Genomic DNA, 7500 nt, shown 5'->3' on the forward strand with positions numbered 1-7500 from the left:
AGAGATGAAGAGATAGAGAGATAAAGAGACAGAGGCAAAGAGAGAGAATTGAGGACAAGAAACCGGAAGGAGGGAGTGTCATAAGGAGTGTATTTTCAAGTGTTTGTGAATTGAAATGGTCTTGAATCATGTAATGGATATTTGGAAACACAATTGCATGTGTGACTGCTGCTGCACAGGTGTATACAGGTGTTAATATGTATAAATTTTGTGTATTTGCACAAGCTTGCATCATATTAGTTTGTTATTGTATACGTGTTTATGTGGATATAAATATGTGTGTGTGTGTGTATGTGCATGTGTATCTGTGTGTGTGTGCGTGTGTGTGTATATATGTGTATGTGTGCGTGCGTGCTTGTGTGTGTGTGTGTGTGTGTGTGTGTGTGTGTGTGTGTGTGTGTGTGTGTGTGTGTGTGTGTGTGTGTGTGTGTGTGTGTGTGTGTGTGTGTGTGTGTGTGTGTGTGTGTATGTATGTGTATGTATGTATTCGTGTGTGGGAGAGAGAGTGTTTGTGTTTACGTACACGAATATGATCTGTATGGATATCTGGTTCTCTTGTAAACAAAAAGCCTAAAGCAGAATTATAACATATTTATATGTTTATACATAAGCACATAGCACAACAACACATGGTCATGAAACAGTCTAAGTAACTTAACTTATGATGAGATGTGGAGTTTCAAACGTGGTTAAAGGCGATGCAATAAAACGGGTTTAAATTAAAGCTGGCAAACCTGAAGCTTGATATTCAAACCCAGTTTTAGTTAACATGTTTGATTTATTAACGCATTTCTTTTTCATGTTTATTTATTCACATATTTCTTTAATCAGTTATTTATTCATTCATCTATCTACTTAAGCTTTGGTCACGTATTCAAGATTTTTGTCAAATGTTGTGAATTCGAAAAGCTGGAAGACGACTTCGCTGACAGTATTCTAGGCTTCCCTGAGTCTAGAATTCAGCGATGTGTCTAATAGTCTAAGTTTAACTTATTTTAGTTTGTCATTCATCTTCTCGGTGTATGATGCAAAGGTGATTTGACATTTGGAGATTCGAAAAAAAAAAGTGTAACTTAAGTCGTTTCTACGCAAACGAACACTCTTAAGTCGCGTGGGCGTGACAGAAGCATCGTCTTGTTAATGTATTTGTTTATTGAATTTATTTAGCATTAATTTACATGCTTGTGTGTATGTTTTGTTTGTTCTGTTTGTTTTGTTTCTTTATCGATTAATTTATTTATCTGTTTGTTTTGGTTATCTATTAATTGATTTATTCACTTAATGTTGATTTTTTGTAACTTCAGCATTGCTTACATTAAAAAAATGATACAAAATTAGATCTCCAAGTTGATCAGGATCAGAACACAATTCTTTCATTCCTCCATGCGTAATGGTTTTCTTCATTTGATTAAAATCGTCTGGCGACATCTAGAACCAATATGCAAATTCTAGATAACAATGTTGTGAGTTAGAAGCTTTTCGAAGGTCACGATCAAGCGCAGACATGAAAACGATGTACAAGCTTTATCAGCAACGGATAACTATGTCAAAGTTAACCTTTGGTCGTATTCTGAAACTATACTATGTATTTCACACACACACACACACACACACACACACACACACACACACACACACACACACACACACACACACACACACACACACACACACACACACACACACACACACACACACACACACACACACACACACACACACACACACACACACACACACACACACACACACACACACATATATATATATATATATATATATACATATATATATATATATTTATATATATATATGTATATATATATATATATACATATATACGGCATATATATTTATATATATACACGGACTTATCATATATATATATATATATGTATATATGTGTGTGTGTGTGTATGTGTGTGTGTGCGTGTGTGTGTGTGTGTGTGTGTATATACATATATATACATATATATATATACTGTATAGACATATATATGTGAATATATATACATATATATATATACTGTATAGACATATATATGTGAATATATATATATATATATATATATTCTTTCTATTCAATTGAATCTCAAGTTAAATCTAATTCACTTTAACTCAATTATAGCACAAGTAACACCCACCGTAACACTCAGATACCAGCATGGATTGTCTTATGATAATAGCTCGTCTATCTGTTGATATGTGATATCTTATCACCAGCTGTTTGTATTACCGGCGGTCACAGCGCTTGTCGGGGAATATCCGTAAATGTCAGTGGCGTGGATGATATGTAGATTCACAACATGGGATTACCTGCGGACTTTGCGGCTTTTCCCAAGGAACTTCGCAAATCATTCTCAGGATGTCGTTGGATTCAGTGATACTTTGTTATATTGGGTTCAGAATTAATCATGCAGAGGTTGTTTATAATACTTGCTGAGGTTTTTAAGTGGGCGCTTGCAGATACACACACACACACACACACACACACACACACACACACACACACACACACACACACACACACACACACACACACACACACACACACACACACACACAAGGAAGTATGTGTGTGTGTGTGTGTGTGTGTGTGTGTGTGTGTGTGTGTGTGTGTGTGTGTGTGTGTGTGTGTGTGTGTGTATGTGTGTGTGTGTGTATGTGTGTGTGTGTGTGTGTGTGTGTGTGTGTGTGTGTGTGTGTGTGTGTATGTATGTGTGTGAGTGTGTGTGTGGGTGTGCGAGTGTGTGTGTGTGTGTGTGTGTGTGTGTGTGTGTGTGTGTGTGTGTGTGTGTGTGTGTGTGTGTGTGTGTGTGTGTGTGTGTGTGTGTGTGTGTGTGTGTGTGTGTGTGTGTGTGTGTGTGTGTGTGTGTGTGTGTGTGTGTGTGTGTGTGTGTATGTATGTATGCGTGTGAGTGTTTGTGTGGGTGTGCGAGTGTGTGTGTGTGTGTGTGTGTGTGTGTGTGTGTGTGTGTGTGTGTGTGTGTGTGTGTGTGTGTGTGTGTGTGTGTGTGTGTGTGTGTGTGTGTGTGTGTGTTTAAGGTCGCATTATTACCTATAGATTGCGCCATATAAAAGCTCTGAGCTCTCATCCGGGAGGGTATTAACCGTCGATGAGGATTTCAACACGTGATCCTAGACCATGGAAAATTACACGCACACGCATACACACACACACACCACACACACACACACACACACACACACACACACACACACACACACACACACACACACACACACACACACACACACACACACACACACACACACACACACACACACACACACACACATACACGCAAGTGAAAAACGTACAAAATGAGGGAAATATATTGGTAAATGATGATTCACATTTGGAGGGTAAAATGGCAAAGTAAGAATGTCACAAACAGGAAGGGTTTCGTGATGATGACGATAGCGACCTTTCACGAAATGTCGAAGGAAGCACAAGGCTCCAAGAAACCAGGAGAAAGCACTGTGCGGCTGATTTCACTCATAAGTACTACAGTAACTTGGGTCTTTAAGCGGGAATAGGTTAGACAGTAGCTGAAATTAAACTAGATTGTCAAAAAATAATGCTGAGTCTTTTGTTCCACGTAATACAGTCTCTGTTGTGTTTTTTATCAATGTAGTACTACTTTATGGGACAATATTTTAAATTTAGCATAATCATGCTAAATCTAGTCATCCTGGTGTATTTATCTACGTCGAACATTTACGAGACCCGTAAGTCTTCGAGATCGTAAGTAACTCATGTCGTAAGTTTACGATCCAGAGATATACGTCTCCCAGAGCTTACTAAGGAATGTAAGCCTTTGTAGTATTTATAAATGGGGACAACATTATACGGTGTCATTGTATTAAGGAGGAGAAGGAATAAGGTGCAAAAGTAAGAGAGAGGTTAGAAAACAGAATCTTCTTCGGACGAGAGCTGATACATGATGTAGTGTAGTGACAGAAAGGTAGATAAAGGAGGGACGGAATAGTTTTAGTAAGAAGGGAAACGTTGAACAGGTGTTGACAGTAAACATATGCGTGAGAAGCATATGGAAGCAAGAAAGATATGTTTGACAGATACAGTATGTACTTGGAGAAGTTGTATGACAAGGGGGAAGATTTATGGATTGTTGAGATGTATGGGGACAAAAAGGGATTGCAAAAATGATGAAAAGGTTCATGTGAACGCCTTCACTACCGTGATGTTCGTTCTCTCAGCTGAATGAAATCGTCTGTTGTTTGTCAGAATATGATAATTATAATTGTTGTCTTGTGTCTTACTAACTGGACGCCCGCAGGCTCACAGTGGATGGCAATGGTCCTCGGGTCCTCCCATAAATCTCTCTACAAAGAAAGTTGAGACTGTTGTCTGTAGTGTATTAATGTGAAACTGTTTCTAAATTACTGGCAGAAAGTTGTAAGAGGAGAGCAGTTGCTAGTTGTCAGCTCTCTATATGTAAAAAAAATGTAAGAAAAAAAAATCTAAATCTGATAGAGAATGATTTTGAGTTCAGTCCGGAGACCATGTCAGCCCCTTGGGACAGCACCTCCAAGAAGAGATAAGTGGATTGACCGGTTTTGAAAATGAACTTCAGGGGGACGATCCTCTCCGATGCCCATCTTGCAGGACCACCACAAGGATGTACGTCACTATGATAAAAGGGACAAGGAGGGCGTAGTGTTTGGGTCCAGCGGAGGCGGACGGAAACGATCGAAGCAGGAGACGACTGAAGTAGAAATAGATATGAGAAAGGGATAAGTTATTTCACCTTGGTTGTTTAACATTTACATGAAAAGGGCTGTGCACAAGGTTAGTGTAAGTGTGATAGAGGAAGAAACTAACATAAAAGAAGAAAGTGAAAATAGGAAATGGGAGATGAATCTTGTTCTTTGGACTGTCCGTCCAGTGCTTTTAAAAGACATTGAAGAAAAGTTACATAGATTTGGGTCAACTTTTAAATAGATAAGAATAATGGTGATTAAGTATGAAGACTATGAGAACTGTGTTAGTAAAACGGGTGTGGATGTATATTGGGTGGAGTAATAAATTATGAGAAAATGTGGAATATCAGGAACAAGAAATGCGTCAGGACGACTTAACACTTTCACTTCTTTTTACGATTTTAGTATTTATTCTGGCTGTCGCCAAGCGGTTTTATTCAATTGAAGAAACCCAACCCCCCACCCTAGCAAAATGTTTCAAAAGACAAGAGAGGTTAAGGAAAAATATAAAAAATATATATAAATGTTGGAGCAGAAAGAAATATGTTTCACAATTGTATGGAAGCGAGGTGTGAACACCATGTTGGGATGAATGGAATGAAGTACAAATGGTGGCGATAGACTTTTTGTGGAATGTCTTTGGTATGAGGAGACTTGGCAGACACGAACAAGGAGATTAGATGTGGGCTCTGTGTAGGAGTGGAAGAGAAAGTGGGCCTGCTGTTGCAGATATAGGGTATAGAAACTGAGAGAAAATGGGGGGAGGGGAAGAAAACGGGAGACAGAGGTGGGTGGGGTGAGAGGTGAGGGATGTCCGCTGAGGAATCAGTTGGATTGCATAATCTGAAACTTCCCAAAATAATCTCACTGTTGGTCTCCTGATCGCTGACTAACGAAGACGACTTATAAGCTTCATTCTGACTATCACAAGCGATTCTATCCAGCTAAAGGAATGCCTAATACAGCCCAAAGGGCATTTTCATTACCATTGATGGATTCAGTATTTATTCTACCTGCCGCCAGGCGATTTTATTAATCTGAAATTTATTCTGTGAGAGAGTTAATGGTCCGTGGTGCTCTGGACTGATTAAGAACTCGCTTAACTAAGTACAACATTCTTTGGCTCATCCATTGACTAAGGAGTATTACGTTAACCCGGTCAATACTGAGTGACAAATTTCCTCTGGGCGGGGTTGTCGCTAGGTGATTTTATGCATTTCTCATGTAACCCTTTCTGTAACGAATAGGGTTATAGCCCATCTTGGGTAACCCCTTCCGTGCTGAGTGCCACTCATACTTCTACCCTGACTGCCGCCAGGCGATTTTATTCATTACCGTGGCAACCCCTCAATAGAGGACCATAAGCCGGAATGCTAAGTGCCACTCATACTTCTACCCTGACTGGCGCCAGGCGATTTTATTCATTACCGTGGCAACCCTTCAATAGAGGACCATAAGCCGGAATGCTAAGTGCCACTCATACTTCTACCCTTACTGCCGCCAGGCGATTTTATTCATTACCATGGCAACCCCTCAATAGAGGACCATAAGCCGGAATGCTAAGTGCCACTCATACTTCTACCCTGACTGGCGCCAGGCGATTTTATTCATTACCGTGGCAACCCTTCAATAGAGGACCATAAGCCGGAATGCTAAGTGCCACTCATACTTCTACCCTTACTGCCGCCAGACGATTTTATTCATTACCATGGCAACCCCTCAATAGAGGACCATAAGCCGGAATGCTAAGTGCCACTCATACTTCTACCCTGACTGGCGCCAGGCGATTTTATTCATTACCGTGGCAACCCCTCAATAGAGGACCATAAGACGGAATGCTGTTACTGAATGCCTGACACGTGCATGACCGAGTGGCACAGTGCCATGCAGTGCCTCGAGGTGTCAGCATTCAAGACCCAGACTCTTATGTGACGGTTTGTGGAGGAAATGGAGTGACACGGTGCTGGGTGGAGGGTGGAGGGTGGAGGTGATTGACATTTGTATGGAGGGTCCGGGCTTGTGGAGGTGCCTAGCAGTGGAGGAACTTGGCACAAGAGTATCAAAGTTTCTGTCTTAGATGATGAAGTGATTATTCTTCTTTTAGCATAACGCACACACATCATTGTCAGAAAACGGAGAAACATTAAACGATAAACAGTCGAAAATAGAAAATGGGAAAAGAAACATATATTTTTTTAAGATTTAAGAATTACAAAACAGCTCTTCAACAGCATTGCATAATATGCAAGCCCTTCGCCAAGTTTGAGTAAACAGGGTCTGTTGTGACGTCATCCGGTGGAACTGTCATGGCATTGTTTGACCAAACACGTTATTCCAACATTCATTGTGACTGCCGTTAAGTGGCTTTATTGAGGTAAAACTCTAGACCAAGTTTTGTTCCCGAATCTGCTCATCAGCTAAATAAAATCGTCTGGCGACAGGTTGACAGTGGACCATAATGTCATCGTGGTGAACGGGCGATAAGATAATGTGTGAATAAATAAAAGAGAGAGAGAGAGAGAGAGAGAGAGAGAGAGAGAGAGAGAGAGAGAGAGTGAGAGAGAGAGAGAGAGAGAGAGAGAGAGAGAGAGAGAGAGAGAGAGAGAGAGAGAGAGAGAGAGAGAGAGAGAGAGAGAGAGCTCTTCGCTCAGGCCATTACAAGTGCTTCCCGAATGACATCACGAAGAAGGACAAGATGTCTGCCAATTAGTAATGACGGGTCGTCTCCTTAGTCTTCGGCAAGAAGAAGAGGAGGAGAAGGAGGAGGAGGAGGAG

This window comes from Oratosquilla oratoria, chromosome 7 (assembly GCF_046742065.1).
Source record: "Oratosquilla oratoria isolate Oo_2021 chromosome 7, ASM4674206v1, whole genome shotgun sequence".
In the NCBI taxonomy this organism is placed as follows: Eukaryota; Metazoa; Arthropoda; class Malacostraca; order Stomatopoda; family Squillidae; genus Oratosquilla; species Oratosquilla oratoria.